Source organism: Chenopodium album, chromosome 22 (assembly GCF_948465745.1).
Source record: "Chenopodium album chromosome 22, dcCheAlbu1.1, whole genome shotgun sequence".
Lineage (NCBI taxonomy): Eukaryota > Viridiplantae > Streptophyta > Magnoliopsida > Caryophyllales > Amaranthaceae > Chenopodium > Chenopodium album.
The window spans coordinates 28,698,511-28,717,330 of record NC_137855.1 but is presented as its reverse complement, the minus strand read 5'-3'; positions in this window follow the sequence as shown (position 1 = coordinate 28,717,330).

Below are 18,820 nucleotides of genomic sequence, written 5' to 3'. Positions count from 1 at the left end.
TGATACCGATTATCCAATTTTAAAAAGATTTCAATTTCTTTCACAAAATATATTTTAAGGAGTATACTCTATAGTTGCCCATACGGGATTCTCTATACCAGAAACTCACAATATATTTCTCCACAAAATTACTCTACATAGTTAGCCATATTGATAAAATAAGGATATTAATACATACTATATTTATGATATTTAGTTTGGTTACTCTCATGCGTGGTTATAGAAAGTAACATATAATTACTTTTACATGTGGAAATATTTGTTGCATGTATGTTAATAGAGTAGATTTTCATGGTCACACGTTTCATGTTCATACTTACATACTTGTGCATAACTACTAAAATGAAAAAAATGATGCAGCCTTTATATTTATTTAATTTTGGATTACACACTTTTTATGTTTCTTTCAGTTTTCGAACCCTTGAGCACTTGAATAGATTAGGGTTCTCGGACCACTACGGCTTGTATCCTAGTGTGATACTTATTTGCGTTTAAAAATATTAATACCAATTTTACTAGTCTATTAGAATGTTGTGTGATATTTCACAGTTATGTAAAACTGAAATTGATTATTCACCCCCTATAAAAGCGGATTACACCCCCCTTATTTCACCATACAATTCTTATCCCCTCCTCACTTATACCCAAATTATTTCCTCTTCCTCTTCCTCCATTCACTCCGGCCACGCACCATGTTCCCCATTGACAATCGACAACCACCACACCCCTTTACCTTTGAAGAAGATTTAAGGAAATTAAAGCTATACTTAGTTTTAATTATGACCCTAGTAGTTTTATTAATGGCAATGATGATTTTCATTATTTTACATAAGTAGCGCTCGGTATTTCGACAAAGGGAATTAATGCATGTAATCTCCGTAGTACTTCAAGTTTTTTTTGTCTTCTAGGTAGATTATAAGCGCATTTTGTTATGATAAATGTTCATTTTGTCTTATCATTAATGATGTTATTAATATTATTATTGTTATTATTATTATTATTGTCGTTATTGTTTGTCGGTGAGGTAGTAATAGTAGTAGTATTTATTGTTATACTATCTTTATTGTTATTATCGTTATTGTTGTTTAACTAACGTAATTATCATGCTTTATTATGTAAATCATAATAATAACACAAGGGGGAGAAGCAAAATATGTTTTAAATGGCTTAGTATTATGATTTGATTACTTTAATTATCACTTGCTTAATAATAATTATCTATTTGATTGTAGTTAAAATGGGAGACTTGATGAAAAGACAATTTGACGTATTAGACTTGTCCGGACATAATTATCTTGAATGGATAGTTGATGCCCAAATGAATTAAAAGGCTTAGGGATTGGAATATACAATCAAAGAAATTACCATCCCAGGAAACGAAAAAGATGCCCCTGCTCAAGTTAAAATTCAAGAGAAAGCAAAAGCTATAGTTCTCTAAAGGCATCATTTACATAAAAGTTTAAAAACTGAGTATTTAATGGTAGAAAATCCCAAAGAACTATGGGATAGCCTGAAAGGAAGATATGACCACCACAAAGGGGTACTCCTTCCTTCAGCACAGTTTGAGTGGACAAACCTGAGATTTCAGGACTTTATATCTGTTAGTGATTATAATTCATCACTATATATAAAATTGTATCAATATTGAGATATTGTGATCAACCAGCCATTGAAGTGCAAATGATAAAGAAAACACTCTCTACATTCCATGCTAACAACATTGTATTGCAATAGCATTACCGTGAAAGAGATTTTGCAAAATATTCAGAGCTTATCTCTACATTGTTGGTTGCTGTAAAGAATAATGATCTTCTGTTGAAGAATCACAACCTAAGACCAACTGGATCTCAAGCATTCAATGAAACAAATGCTGTAGAAAGCTCAAATCCACCCGAGACAAATGTTGCTCATAGAGGTGGACGTGGAAAATATAATAACCGTGGCATAGGCCGTGGAAATTTTGCGGACGTGGCATTGGACGTGGACGTGGTCATGGCCGTGGTAGAGGCCATTTCCCCCTAGAAACAACACTCAAAGGGGGCATCAACAAGGAAACAAAAATAAGCCACCACAAAAGGAAAAGACACATGTTATAGGTGTGGCATGACAGGACATTGGGGACGTACTTGTCGTACGGCCAAACACTTGGTAGAACTTTACCAGGCTTCCATTAAAGGGAAAGAAAAACATGTCAAAGCAAATTATGTTAATGAAGAAAATGTCCCTGGAACTAGCCTTGATGTGTCTGATTTCCTCATAGACAATGGTGAAGCTGGTGGTGAATTTATCTTTGGAGAGAATAATCATGTTTAGATAATTCATCAATTACTATGTGTGGGCGTCGTTTGAAGTGCGCCTACGTTAAAGCATGTTGTGAATATGTTTGGCACTCATAGGAAGTGAGAATTGACATACGATTAGGGACAACGATTAGGGACAAAGCAAAGTAGGGAGCCGCCAACAAGTTTTTAATAAGGAACTTGTAAGCTGTTCACGGATCATTTAAGGCAACCACGATTAAGGGACAACGAAGGCAACAACGATTGACCCGTGAAGGTTACACCCCATTCATAATCCATGAGATTACTAAATCCATATGGTTCGGAACCACGAAAGGAGGATCGGGGATGATGGTACTAAGTGAGTCATGGAGTCACATTCGCCCGTATTGGCCTCTACTCGATTCTCATAGTGAAAAGCATTCCTATGATCTCAAAGGCAAACAAACAAAATATTCAATTCGCTCCAAACTATTATTATGCTAAATTGGTTGAATATTAATGCACACATTGTTCTAAAATATTTGTGACCACTTGATTAAATAACAAGATTAAATGAACCTAAACCGGTAGTCCAAATTATCTTATTAAGCGTTATATTCAATTACATATTTAAACATGCAATATAGTGATCATAATAAATATAATAATAAACAATAATATTGGAAGCAATATAGCAATAAATCCAACAATATAGAATCGCTAAAAATAATAGAAATAAAAGGAACATGATTCCTTACTTTGATTTGTTTGCTTGCTACTATAAAAACAATAAACGCGTTAGTAACTTCAAGGAAAATTAGTAAAACAATAATTAAAATGAAATTAAATTAAGTTAATTGGAATTGATTTGGGGCCAAACCCTCAAACAGTTCTACCTTTCACACCATGGTTGAAGGACAAAACCTCGGGGTAAAGTACGGACTCTTGGGAGTGCTTAAGGAAGATATTTTGAGGGAATAGGGTAGACTAGTGTTTAGGCTAGAGCATAGAAGAGAGAATGAGATAGTTGATTGATGCCCTGTACATCAGAAATGAGGGGGTATTTATAGAAAAAATGTGCTGAGGGAACACACGGAACCCTAAAAAGATAAAAACCATAAAAAAATGCACCGCGACATGGTAGAGGGCACCATGTCACGGGGAGTACCACCGTCAGACGGGACAAGTTACCGTGACATAGTGGACAGCTGTGTGACACGGGAAATATTTAGGGTAGGGGGGAAGAAACGCGTGAAGGGTTTACGCGGAAAGAACACAGGATTGCCCCGTGTCACAGCAGGGGCACCGGGTCACGGGGAATCCCACCGTCAGACGGGGTTCAATCCTGTGACACGGTGGAAAGCTCTCGTGATGCGGGATCTTGTAAGCCACTTTTCCGTCTAAATACATTTCTAACCCTAATTTTGTTCAGCATTTTTAGTGCCGATTGATAATTACGGGCCATTTCTGATTTATTATTATTAATTGGGCTAAAATAATAAATGAAATAAATAAAATAAAAAGGTTTGGGATAAAATTAAAAATGAACTATGCTTTGACTAAACATCAAAACTGATCCATGGATTATGTTATGAACTGAATTCGATTGAACATGAATTTTAAGCACTCCCTGGATTAAATACTCAACCCGACTGGCGGTGAAAGGTTGTTCATCATCGGGTTTGGTTTTGGGGAGACATTTTTAGATGTCTACACTATGATATGTATTTTTTTTTCTTTATGTACATTTCTTTTATGTTTTTCATGATCAAGTTATGTACTTTTAATTTTCATTACTAATAAAGTAAGTCTAGTTTAATTATCTAAAACTAATCTTATACTTATTATTTCATGAAGATATGGATCTGCTCAAAGTTGATGACGTGGGGAAAACTAGGTCGTTTAACTAATCCTCCCTACGGTGAAACAAATTTATAATCATTCAACTAACCTAAATACAAGTATAGAGGTAAGTCAAGGGTCGAACCACTAGGAACGGTTATATTTAAGTATTTCTAATTATTGCGCCTAAGCTAGGTCGAAAACGAAGGTAAGAGAGAATACTATCAACTAACAAAACAAGTAACCAAGGAAATAAAACACTAGGAATGGGGATCAACAAGTAATCATGTCAATTGCAACAACTTGGAAGAGTATGCCAATCAAAGGTTGTGAGGACTAATGAAAAGAGCAATCAATTGGAATCAAAGAGCTATCTCCTAATTGTTAAGCTAGGGTTCACTATGAATAAAAAATCAAGAGAATCACAATCAAAACCAATCGACAATTGCAATCCCTAAATCAATTGTTCGTGTCATTAGCAATTACAATGCAATCTAGCATAATTCTCAAGGCTTAATTGAATTACACACATGCAAACCTTCATTAATCACTTTAATCTCAACAATTAATCAACACAATTCCAAAATTAATCACAATTAATCAATCATACACGTTTCACCCAATTCCTAGCCAACAACTACTCAGACAACATCATCAAATCAACTATCAACTATAGAGAACATGAATCAACAAAATATCAAGAACAATTACTCTAGAGGTGAACATTGCCGGGCTTGGACGGGTAGCGGGCCGGGCCTATGCTTATTTTTTTGTCCAACGGGCTTTATGTGGCAAGCCCGAACCCTTTTATGCGGGCTTGATACTTTGTCCATGCCCGCTTGTTAAACGGGCCGGGCTTACCCGCGGGCTAACAGGCCTTAATTTTTGTTTTATTTTTTTATAATACTAACTAATCTATTTATTATTTACTAGTACTAAAATTATTTTGGTATAGTTGTCTTATAATTTTTTGTTCACAAATGGTAATAGAAATGAAAAAAAAAAAGGTTGAAATTATGACATATGTTATAAATATATGTAAGATAAAACTTATTTAATAAGTGTTAATGATAAAATATAAAATTAAAATGAATATTTGTAATTAATAAATGCTTATAGTTCTATATAGTCTCTTTGTATTTATTTTCAAAAATACAAAAAGTATGTTATAATTAACTAACTAAATAAAATTATTAAAATAAGAATGTTATCATTATTATTATTATTATTATTATTATTATTATTATTATTATATATTAATAAACAGGCCGGGCGAGCTAGCCCGCAATACATATTTCTTGTCCGTACCCGCCCATTTATGTTGACGGGCCGGGCCTAGCCCGCCCAAATATCCAATTTTTTCAAAAAGGTTGTCCAAGCCCGCCCTTTTTGCGGGCCGGGTTGGGCGGGCTTAGCGGGCCGTCCCGCCCATGAACAGCTCTAAATTACTCTAATCAAACATCAAATATCAAAATCAAACCAAACAAACATCAAATTAAACAAAGCAATTGAATGAGATAGAGTTTAGAAATGCTCATTGATAATTAAGAAGATCTCCAACACAATTGTCACACTTGCATCTTCAATCTCTCAATCACCATTGAAATTCCTCAATTTCTCTCTCTAAAACTACTCCTAATCTAGCCTAATCTAGAGAGAGAATCTCTCAACCTAAGAGAGAGAAAACTATTCTAAAACTAAGAAATTACATGAATGAAGAATAAAGGAAACCAAAAACTATATAAGCAAAAGGAGAAAAGAAGTTTAAAATCGTAAAAGACCTAGAAACCCGCGCCCGCGGAGAACTCGGCCGCGCCCGCGGAGGAGAAAAGAGCAGCCCGAGGCCGCGCCAGCGGCCAAAACCCGCGCCCGCGGGGAAACCTTGGGACAACCGCGGGTGCTTACTGCCCAAATTTGGCAGATTTGAAGCTGCAGCAACCCCGCGCCTGCGGCAGAATTTTAGGGCTAACTTCGGAAGACTGTAACTCTCAATCTATGAATTGTATGAAGGCTTGCAACCTATCATTGGAAAGCTCTTCAAGTCTAGTTTCCAACCCAACTTGAATCACATCAATCCAATCTGTAGAACTTGAGATATGGCTGAAACAATGCACAAAGGTCCTATTTGATACTTTGCAATCCTTCGTTTTCCTTTGTTTCAAACTCAAATTCAATTCCGAAAAGTGCATATTGATGCTAGTGGCTGCTATTTTCAATTTCCATGCATATAGCCCGTAACGTACCTACAAAACAACACAAAGAAACGGAGAAGCGAGAGAAATAGCCGAGAAATGAATAAAATGATAAGAAACCATTAAAAGCATGCATTTCTCTAAACTAACACAAAATCATGCAAATCGAGCATTATTCTCTAAAAACACGACATAAACGACTAAAAACGAGCATAGAAATATAAAGAAAACATAGTCTAAAGGTGCCATAAATGGCACGGATCAGTTGATTCCAAATTTCAATGCCTTTTGGACAGTGGAACAACACACACTATTTTGAAGGATAGAAAATATTTTTCAAAATTAAAAATGTTTCAAGCAAATGTTAATACCATTTCTGGTCAGCTAAGCTAATAGAAGGTTCTGGAAAAACTTTCATAATACTCCCAAATGGAACAAAATTATTCATTAATGATGCTTTATATTCGAGTAAATATCGAAGAAATCTTATAAGCTTTAAAGATGTACCTCAAAATGGTTTTCATTTAGAAATAATGATAGTGGGTCAAAAAGAATATTTATGCCTCACGGCAGAAAAACATGGCAAGAAACATGTATATGAGAAATTGCCAGCATATTCTTCAGGGTTATATCATATATATACGACCAGTTGAAATAAATTCAATATCTAACCAGAAGTTAGATAATAAGAATTTGCTAACTTTATGGCATGATCGTTTAGGTCATCCTGGTACAGTTATGATGCACAAGATTATATCAAATTTAGTAGGACACTCAATTAGAAATGTCAAAATCCCTTGATCAGATGAATTAACATGCTCCGCATGTTCACTTGTCAAATTAATAATAAAGCCATCTATGAACAAAATTGCTACTGAATCTCCAACATTTTTAGAAAGGATTCAAGGAGACATTTGTGGACCAATCAATCCTGCATGTGGACCATTTTGATATTTTATGGTGTTAATTGATGCTTCAACACGATGGTCACATGTAAGTCTCTTGTCAAGTAGAAATGTTGCTTTTGCAAAACTACTTGCTCAAATCATTAAATTAAGGGCACAATTTCCAGACCATACAATAAAAAGAATAAGGCTTGACAATGCTGGGGAATTTACATCCCAAACTTTTAATGATTATTGTATGTCAATTGGAATTGTTGTAGAACATCCACTAGCTCATGTTCATACACAAAATGGACTCGCTGAGTCATTAATTAAGAAACTACAATTGATTGCAAGGCCATTATTGATGAAATCAAAATTGTCTTCATCTGCTTGGGGTCATGCCATATTACATGCGGCAACTCTAATTAGATTGAGACCAAATGCTTATCATAAGTTCTCACCACTACAATTAGTTTTTGGTTGAGAACCTAATGCCTCACATTTAAAAATCTTTGGTTGTGCGGTGTATGTTCCTATTTCTCCACCCCAACGAACAAAGATGGGTCCACAAAGAAGGCTGGGAATTTATGTTAGGTTTGAATCACCCTCCATAATTAAATATCTTGAACCAATGACCGGTGATTTATTTTCGGCTAGATTTTTCGACTGTCATTTCAATGAGACAGTGTTTTCAGCCTTAGGGGGAGAGAAAGTGGACCCACGAAAGAAAGAAATAGAAATCATTTAGAATGCAACACAATTGTCAATGTTTGATCCACCAACAAATATGTGTGAACAAGAAGTTCAAAAAATTGTTCATTTACAAAGCATTGCAAATCAGCTGCCTGATGCATTTATAGATACAAAGAAAGTGACAAAATCACATATACCAGCTGAAAATGCCCTTGCACGAATCAAATTCCATCTGGTGGTAAGATCATTGAAAATGAATCTCTAGCACGCCAAAAGCGTGGAAGACCACTTGGTTCAAATGACTCTAAACCAAGAAAACTTATAAGATCTGATGAGATTAACAATATTCGCCTTATGAAAGATCAGAAAAGACAAAATACAGATGAGAATAAAGAAAAAGATGATAATTCGAAAGGGAATGAACAAGATGACCATGGCATCGATAACAATGAAACTTTAATAAATTTTGTTTCTACCAGGAATTATTGGAATAGAAATGATGTTATCATAAATGAAATATTTGCATATTCCATTGCAATTGAAATGGCATCTGACGGAAACGATAGTGAACCAAGAATAGTGGAAGAATGTCGTTGCAGGCATGGTTGGCCAAAATGGAAAGAGGCAATGTAGACAGAGTTAAAGTCACTCGAAAAGCAAGAAGTATTTGGAAAAAAACCCTTACACCAGAAGGTGTAAAGCTAGTTAGGTACAAGTGGATATTTGTGAGAAAACGAAATGAGAAAAATGAAATCGTTAGATACAAGGCAAGACTTGTAGCCCAAGGTTTTTACCAAATTCCAGGGATTGATTATGAGGAGACATATTCTCCCGTGGTTGATGCAACTACGTTAAGATTTCTGGTAAGCTTGTCAGTCTCAGAAGGATTAAAGATGCGATTGATGGATGTAGTGGCCGCATATTAATATGGATCACTCAATACAGACATTTATATGAAAGTCCCTGATGGACTAAAATTACCAGAAAACCAAAAGCCTAGACATTTACTTTCCATAAAATTAAAAAGGTCACAATATGGATTGAAACAGTCTGGAAGGATGTGGTATAATTGTCTTAGTGAATACCTTATGAAAGAAGGGTTCAAGAACAATCAAATCAGTCCTTGTGTTTTCATTAAGAGATCACAATCAAGATTTGCAATTATTGCAGTTTATGTTGATGACTTGAATATCATTGGAACTCCAAAGTACTTGAAAGAACTGCAAAATACTTGATGAAAGAATTTGAGATGAAAGACCTTGGACAAACTAAATTTTGTCTTGGATTGCAAATTGAACACTTAAATAATGGAATTCTTGTCCACCAGTCTAACTACACTGAAAGAGTGTTAAAACGTATTTTCATGGACAAAGCGACCCCAATGAACACCCCGATGATTGTTCGATTTTTGATCATGAAAAATGATCCATTTAGACCTCGACAATAAAACGAGGAAGTTCTTGGTCCTAAAGTACCATATCTAAGTGCAATTGGCGCGTTAATGTACCTAGCTAACAATACTACCCGACATTGAATTTGTTAGCCAGGTATAGTAATGCACCAACGAAAAGACACTGGAAAGGAGTAAGACACTTGCTACGATATCTACGAGGAATGAAAAATCTTGGTTTGTTTTATCAATAAAGGAAAGATGCCACCCTCATCGGATATGCAGATGTTGGATACCTATCAGACCCACAAAATGCCAAGTCACAAATTGGATATTTGTTCACCTATGGGGAACTGCAATTTCTTGGAAATCAACAAAGCAAACCTTGACGGCAACATCATCAAATCATGTTAAGTTGATTGCTCTCTATGAAGCAGGACGTGAATGTGTGTGGCTAAGGTCAATGATTGGTAATATCCAAGAAGTATGTGGAATGAGAGGAGTAACAGGAAATCCAACCATCATTTACGAAGACAATACTGCATGCATCACGCAAGTGACCGACGGGTACATCAAAGGTGATAGGACTAAACATCTATCACCAAATTTTTTTTTACACACGATTTACAAAAGGAAGGAAAGATAAATGTCCAACAGATCCAATCATGTGATAATCTCGCAGACTTGTTTACAAAGTCCTTACCTTCAAAGATTTTTGAGTGGTTGGTTCACAAGATTGGAATGCGTCATCTTCATAAGTTACATTAAAATCAGGGGGAGTATTACATGCACTACACTCTTTTTCCCTTCGATCAGGTTTTATCCCAATGGGTTTTTCTTGACAAGGTTTTTAATGAGGCAGTACACTACAACATATAATAGAATATTGTTTTTCTTTTCCCTAGCTAGATTTTAATTAGACAACATTTACTCAGTTTTGTGTGGGTATTCAAGGGGGAGTGTTATGAAGTAACTTGTGTGAATGCCACACAATTATTGGTCTTTTGGTCATCACCATTAAATCCATAGGCAATATTTTCCAAACCTAGTAACCTATGTATGACTTATGTATAGCTAGTAGTAGTAGCATGTTTCTACTATAAATACACGGTGAAATGCATTTGCAAATTCACCCATTTTCTCATTTCATCTGTAGTGTGATAATATTACAGATAGTAAAATATTTCTTTTGCTCTCTCTCTATATATGTAAATCATGATAAATCTAAACTAATACTTGGATATGTGTTAGTTTTGAAGCTAGTATACCATGTTTTAGAGTTTTAGTATAATACATAGATAGACACTATTACAGAATATCAATTCTAAAAATTTATATTGAAACAAATCTTATAGTTCCAACATACAGATGGTTTTATCGCCTTTGATAGTTGTTGTATATATTTTTATATACTTCATTTGTTTAAAGATAGTTGTATCATTTGGACATTTTACATCTGTATAACCATAAAAATTCAAACCCGCAATATATAATTAAAGAGGCAGAAAAATATACGGGAACAATTATTTTTATTGATATATAGTTTGTGGATTACAACTCTCACAGATCTATTGATTCCTCTCTCCAGGCTAGGGTCAGATATTTGTTTATAGTACGGGGCCTTGTCTGCTTATTCCATACTATGTACCTACAATGTTTGGTAGTAGGGAGGAGATGGGGTCTTTGTGACTTATTCCATCTGAGCCTCCTTGCTGAGCCAACTTCCCCAATTTTGATCACCTCATTAGTGTCGCTAGCATGTTCTTGGCTCTTCCTAGACTTGTTGGGATCTGCTTCGGTACTTGAGCAAAGGACGTCAATCTTGTCCCTAAGGTCATTAATTGTCACTTTAGACCACCAAACCCAAAATTTTCGAGTTGTAAGGTCACGCCAATTCAACGAAAGGCAAGGAGTCAACACCCGGGATTGACTGCCACAAAATAAAATCAAGTCCCAATACCGAAGAGCTTCATAATAGCTTGCAGACTGACGATCATCCACGGCGCGCGTAAGCATACCGGGAACATCTTGACAAAACCCAAATTGTCTACCAAATCGATGAGGATTGTAGGGCTCTATGGAAAATTTGTTACCAGAGCGTACAAGAATGTAGCTAAAGCGAAGGAGATGAGGTAGCCAAATTGTGGAATCCTACCCCTCGGGACCTGTTGTGGAGATTTGACATCGGATGCAACTTGGTCTCGAATTTTTTTGTAGAATTTGACAGCAAATTTGGTATGCCCCCATTAAATCTACGAGTTTTGAAACTTGGAGAGCAGAGATAAAGAGCGAAAATTGTCCCACGGAGCGTGCCAATTTGTATAACCATAAAAATGCAAACCTACAAATGTATAATTAAAGAGGCAGAAAAATATACGGGAACAATTATTTTTATTGATATATAGTTTGTGGATTACAACTCTCGTAGATCTTGATTCCTCTCTCCAGGCTAGGGTCTGATATTTGTTTATAGTATGGAGCCTTGTCGGCTTATTCCATACTATGTACCTACAATGTTTGGTAGTAGGGAGGAGATGGGGTCTTTGTGACTTATTCCATCTGAGCCTCATTAAACCTGAAAAACGACGAACTCTTTATATAGAGAGTCATAGAGTAGTTTACAAGATAATAATCGTATATTCTACGAGATCTTATATTTTTCGATACTATCTCCTTATTTACATATATCTAACACCTAATAATCAGCAAAATTTCGGTGTCAACAACATCGTTCTTATTATAATTTTGACTACGTTTGATTACAAACATATATAAATAAATTTCATAACTTTAATTGATGTTGAGTTAATATCATATCATATTTTCAAAGTTTTTTTTTAATTATTATTATTATTATCATTATTATTTTTATAATCTTTATAAAAGCATAATCTATGATTTGTAATACACTAAATAAATAATCAAGAATGACACGTGTTTAAAAATTCTTCTTTATTTTGGCCATATCTAATTTGGAAATAAATATATAATTCACTTTTCGGATTTACTTTTCAATTTACCATTTTGTTTCTTTCATACATTTTAAATTAATTCATATATTTTAAATACTTTACATATGTAATAAAATTTTTCTCTTACACAAATTTATAATTATTTGAGAATATGTCTATTCATCCATTTATCTATAACATGTACTAAGAACAGTCCAGATATGATACATGTTAATTTCATCCAATTTTTGTTTAAAGTAATTGATATATACTCCCTCCGTTTTTAAATACTTGCTCCATTTCTCCATGCGCGGAGTTTTACTAGAAATTGGAGAAAGTATTAAAATATGGAGATAGTGAAGTTGGTAGAAGCTAAATTAGAGAGGAGAGAATCTAAAAATAATAAAATTGTGTCCACTAGTTGAGAAAAATAATTAAATATTATATATATATGTACATCTGTACATATATATATATATATATATATATATATATATATATATATATTTATTTATTTATTTATATACATATATATACATACATACATACATACATATATATATATATATATATATATATATATATATATATATATATATATATATATATATATATATATATATATATATATATATATATATATACATGTATATAAATACATATAATATATATATACATGTATATATATAATTAATTAATTTAAAAAAATATCTCAATACTTTGAGATAGAGTGTTTTGTATGAAGTATACTAAGAAAAAAAATTATGTAGATTTTCCCCTACTACTACTACTACTACTACTACTACTACTATTACTATTATTATTATTATGTTTATTAGAAACAAGCTAAGTTTAATAATTTTATTTAAAATTTATAAATTGTCCAAAATATCAACTTAATTTTTACTCCTTGGTTAAAAAAATATGGACAAGTTATCATACATTTTGTAAAGAGAAATTTACTTTATTTTTTACAACAAAATAAGTAATAGTCCCTAATTTCTTTCACACATTTTTATTTTCGTTTGGCAAATTCTAATTCAATAAAAACCTTAATATCTATGTTGTATGTTTTCTATTTGATTGTTCATAGGAATAGGCTACTACAATTGACACTTTGTACATTTTTTTCAAATTTTAATTTAATTCATCAAAACACGTACTTTTTTATTAAAAAAAAAATTAAAATCTACAATATCAAACTATTCTCTCCTTTAAATTTTTATTATTTCTCTTTGACACATTTACACATTTACTAATGCATACTTGAAGGAATTGTGTCTTCGATAAGTAAAATTACGATATATATCAAGGATCACTATTATGGAGATAATAAATTCGTTCTCTTAAGGCATCATCCTCTGTTGCTAGACTATGAGAGATGATCTTTGGACTACTCAAATGGTCCAAAGCCCATTAGAATGGATCATATAAGGTCACACACAAGGATAATGGGTTAAGTAAGTTAGAGGCCCATTAATGGGCCTCATGAGCATTTAACTAATCATGAATATGATTGGGCTAGTGTAATTTGATTGGGATTAGGAGTTGGGTTTTGACATGGACTCTTATTTAGAGAGATGATCTATAAATAAGAGTCATGTCTAGGGTTGATTAATTAAGTCACAATTAACTTACAGTGAATTGTGAATCTAAGCAACCAACACCCAAAACCCTAAACCCCCTCTCAAATTTACGGCACCCCTCTCTCCCCCTCACACCCACAGTCGGCCACCCCTAGTGGCGTTCGTGGTGTTTCGTGGTGGTTCGTGACTAGTTCATTGTTCATACTTCTCCGTAGAAGGTCGATTGAAGAGTTCTATCGCAACTAACTCGCATTAATGGAGGTGTTAATCCGTGCATGTGGACCAAGTAGCGGAATCACGTTTGAGGTTCTTTGTCTCCCTTATTCTTGCTCGATCACTAGTGGAATCACGCTTCAAAGGTATAATTCTTACTTCTTTCTGTGTTATGCATGAGATCCTTGGTTACGTGCTTTATGAATGTTATTCATGTTTATTCCGCTATTAGTACCTATAATCTCCTACAGTGGTATCAATTAGCCTCTTGCAATTACATATATTGAGTAATAATTCTTTGATAATCCACAAATTTTGACTCAATTAGGAGGGAGAATAATTTAATTATGGGTCAATTATTATTTTAAATGTGATTTAACAACATAGAATCATTAAAGCTGTTTAATTTGCTCCGAATTAGCCTTGGATTGATCAGAGATATGCCCTAATTAATTCGAAAAATTCGACATACCCAAACCCTAATTCGAAAATTTCAAAACCCTAAACCCTAATTTATGAAATTTGTGTTTTGTGTTTTGATTTAATTCGTTTACTGTATAATTAGTGATTTTAATCTATTTGATTTCATGTTAAATTATGAATTTTCACGATCAAATTATTTAATTTAAGTGTTAAATTAAATTGGGGATTAATTTCATGAAGAACCCTAATTTCAAGATTGAATATGATTTGATTTTAAAATTAAAAGGACCACATTAAGTTAATTTAATTTTAACGAAAGTGTTTTGTTTTAATTAAAATCAATAAAAAAAAAGGAGGCACTGCCACGGCGACTTCCGCACCAGGTTGTCCAGGAGGGAGGGCGGGGCTGGGCAGGGACTCGGACAGCAGGAGCAACGACAGCAGTGCTGCGCAAGTGTTGCGTGTGCTGCTGCCGCTGCCCTTGCATCGCTGCTGTGTAGCGACACCGCAAGGTGTACGACCACCGTGGCTGGCTTCGGCTGGGCAAACCACGGTGGTTGACGCATTATTTCAAAAAATAATTTATTTTGGATAAAATCAATTTTCAAATTTTAAAAGATAAGTTTTGTTGAAAAGATAATTACCAAAGTTAAAGTTGTTAATTTTGTTAAGTTTGGATAATTATGGAGCAAAAGATTCTATTTGGATCATAATTGATTAAATAATGTGATTATCCCATAATTATATTAGGATATTAATTGATTTAAAATATTGTGATTGGGTAGTAATTAGGATAGAATCTCCTAAATTAGTTAGGACAATCATGGAAAATAAATATGATTTATTTTCCAAAATTAAAATAAGATTTGATTCTATCCCATACCTAAATTAAAATATATGATATTTTATGATTGTTCATGAATAATATATGATATTATCTAATTACAGTAATTAATTAAAATGTGAGATATTTAGGAGCCATGTTTCCTTAATTGTGATCATTCGATGTTATAGTTTAGGAAAGCATGATGAGTGATTTATTATATGGCATTTTTATAATATATGATATTGTTTATTGCTATATATAGACTAGTATGGCTCATAGATTCTAAATACGATCTGCGCATCGTGATGTATTTTTGTAATCTAAATAAGGTCTACGTACCGCTAAGTATTTTTGTAATTTATTTTATTTTATTTAAGTAGTAGATAGAATAGAATAGTATTATAGGTTGCAGTTGATCTAAGAAGCCAATGGAGTGAAGGCCCAAATTAAAGGAGCAAGATGGATGAGATCCATGAAGGTTCAAGTGGGAGCTTTTTTGCTGTATTAGTTTTTCTTAGGATTAAGGGGCCATATTATGTCATGTTTTATTTATGCATTTGTAGATTATGCATGTTAGATTTTATTTATGTTGCTTGATGATGCGCTAGAGTTCACTAAATAATCACAACATAGGTCCCGGTAATATTGAGGCAGCTTTTCCAATTAAAAACCCGATGAAACCTTCGATCTTTTATAATGGGTCAAGCCTCAGCTGAGTGTCATATTATATCTTAGGGAAGTGGGGGTAAATCATGTTTTACAATTTTAATTGGTTACACTCAACAAGGTTACCTAAAGAGTTTAGAACCTTGAAGCTAAGGGTAATAATTAAACATGTGATGGATAATTATTGAACCAAGAATTACAAAGAGTTGTAATCAGTTTACTCACCTTGAAAATGCAATACTTGATGGTAGGGCCTTAGTCCGGTCAATTATTGCACAAATAAAGGTTCTTGGAATCATTATACTCTCTCCGTCCCAAATTACTCGCAACGATTTGACTTTTTGCACTATTCACACATCTCCCTTTGACCGTCTTTTTTAACTATTATATGAAAGTCAATGCAATCATGTAAGATGTTGTTGGGTCTATTTTAATGTATAGTTTCATAATATAAACTTATATAACTTATATAATATATATAATAAAATATATCAACAGTCAAACATGTGCATTGACAAGCGTGTCCAGTCAAAATGTTGCAAGTAAACTAGGATAGAGGGAGTATTCAATAGGGATCATTTAAAATTGAATAAATGCTTTAAAGTTACCAGTTTAATAATCGCTTATGGTACTTTAAATTTATCAAACATAATTATTGAATTTTGCCTCGTTTTTGTTTTTGTTTGTAGATGAATAACCTATACGACAACACTGTTTTACCAATGAAACTTAATTTAAGGCTAAATCTCAGAAACTTTAGGGAATGGGAAGACTAATTGAGAAATGTTCTCACAAGCCAAAAGCTTGAAGCTCATCTGTATGTACCCATTGAGAGCAAGTGTGCTCAAGGTCAAGATCCTGAAAGGCATGCGAAAATGGTTTCGGATGCAGAGAAAATCAGGAATATCATATTAGAATCTATTCTAAACTGTTGGAAAAGAAGGTTCAGGCATTATGAATTGACCAACTTGCGTGAATGTCTTCGTGCCATCTATCGAGGAGGCATGGGGGTATTAGGTAGTGGAAGCATCAATGATACAAATGTAAGAGAGATCGTTAATTCGATCCCTCAGATTTACTATTCCTGGGCTGACAGTATAAGGTATGAGGCTTACAAGATTCATTGTAAGATAATGGCAAAGAAACACATGCCTGGTCAGTTAGTAAGGGCCCATGTCAATGAACTAATTGATCTATTCAATCAGATGGACGTCCTTGGGAAACCATTTGATGATGACTCCGCGCATGATATTATCTTATTCTCGCTCCATGATGGTTTTGATATAGTAAGGCTTGCTCATAATGATGAGGGGTCATCAGTCACATTGATCAACATTTTACTTAACCATGCTGAGGAGTTCCTAAAAAGGAGAGGATGCGAATGCTTCTTTTGTTATGGTTGGCAAATCCATACACTAGGGTGTCCCCATCATACACCAGTGAAAACAGAAGGTAAGGAGTTACTTGATGTTTTTGTTGTAAAAATTAATCTTACTTCATCTTCCACTTAGGTATTCGATACCGGTTGTGGTGCTCACATCATTAATGACGTGCAGGGCTTGAGAGAAAGTAAGAAGTTAGCACCAGGGGAAGTAACGCTTCGAGTAGGAAATGGAGCAAAAGTTGCTGCACTTGCTATTGGGAGTTACCACTTACAACTTCCCTTTAAACTTATTTTGGTGCTATTGGGACTCATACATAAAGATGTGTGTGGACCAATGAGTTTAAAAGCTAGGGGTAGATATAATTACTTCATTACTTTTACTTATGATTTAAGTAGATATGTGTAGACACCTAAAAATGTCTCCCCAAAACCAAACCCGATGATGAACAACCTTTCACCGCCATTATTGGTCGGGTTGAGTATTTAATCTTTGGAGTGCTTAAATCCATGTTCTATCCAATATAATTCGTAAAACAACCCAATTACTAGCCCATTTCCTCAAACCATAACTTATTTTCCTTTATTAATGCCTTTAAACCCAAAATAATTCATTTCGTGTCCTTTTTATAAAAAACGTTTAGAGAAGTTTATTTTGGTACTTAATTTGGTTCCAGTTATTGAATAGTTGGATGGGGCATGAAAAGAGCTTTCCAACGATATATCATAAGCCCAAATCCGAGTTATAACGAATAAATTATGGCCAAAATACTGAACTGGGTCTAAACCGAACCTAAGCCCACCTTACCTACGACCTAATGATCATGTGGAGGGTCCAAAGGTTTTAATCCCATTTCTAAACCAATTAGGATTAATTGGAAGCTTCTATAAGTTTCTAAAAGATCTTAATTATCCTTTTTGAAAGGATAAGATCGAAGAGTTTAAAATGGAATAAAACTCCTCTAGTTATTCGATTTGAATTGAAAGACGTTCAATGATAGTCAGAAATTATTTGCATGCCTCCTATTTTTTATCTAACTATTATATGGTTGGATAGCCCTTGAAATTATCTTTATAATGATATATTATAATATTAATTTCGAGCTATAACGAAAAAGATATGAATGAAATACAAAACTCTATCCAAAACTGACACCGTCTCACTATTTCGGCCATATCTTTTTTTCTACAAAATATTTTAATCTGATTCTGATTGGGTTAGAAATTATACTTAAACATCTTTCCAACTACATATCATTTATTGTATTCCAATTTCTGGATCAAAAGATATGATAAGAACAAAAACCGCAAAAACTGCTGTCTATCGCAAGAGTTTTATTCCGATTCGAACTCGATCTTTTCTTGATCCTTCGACCTTATTTTTTCCCTATAAATAGAGATCATATCACCCCTTTTTCAATCATCAACAAGCTTGATCACCAAATCATTCTTTTTTCCTCTCTTATACACCAAAAACCTTCTCTCTTCTCTCTCTCTTGCTTAAACCTA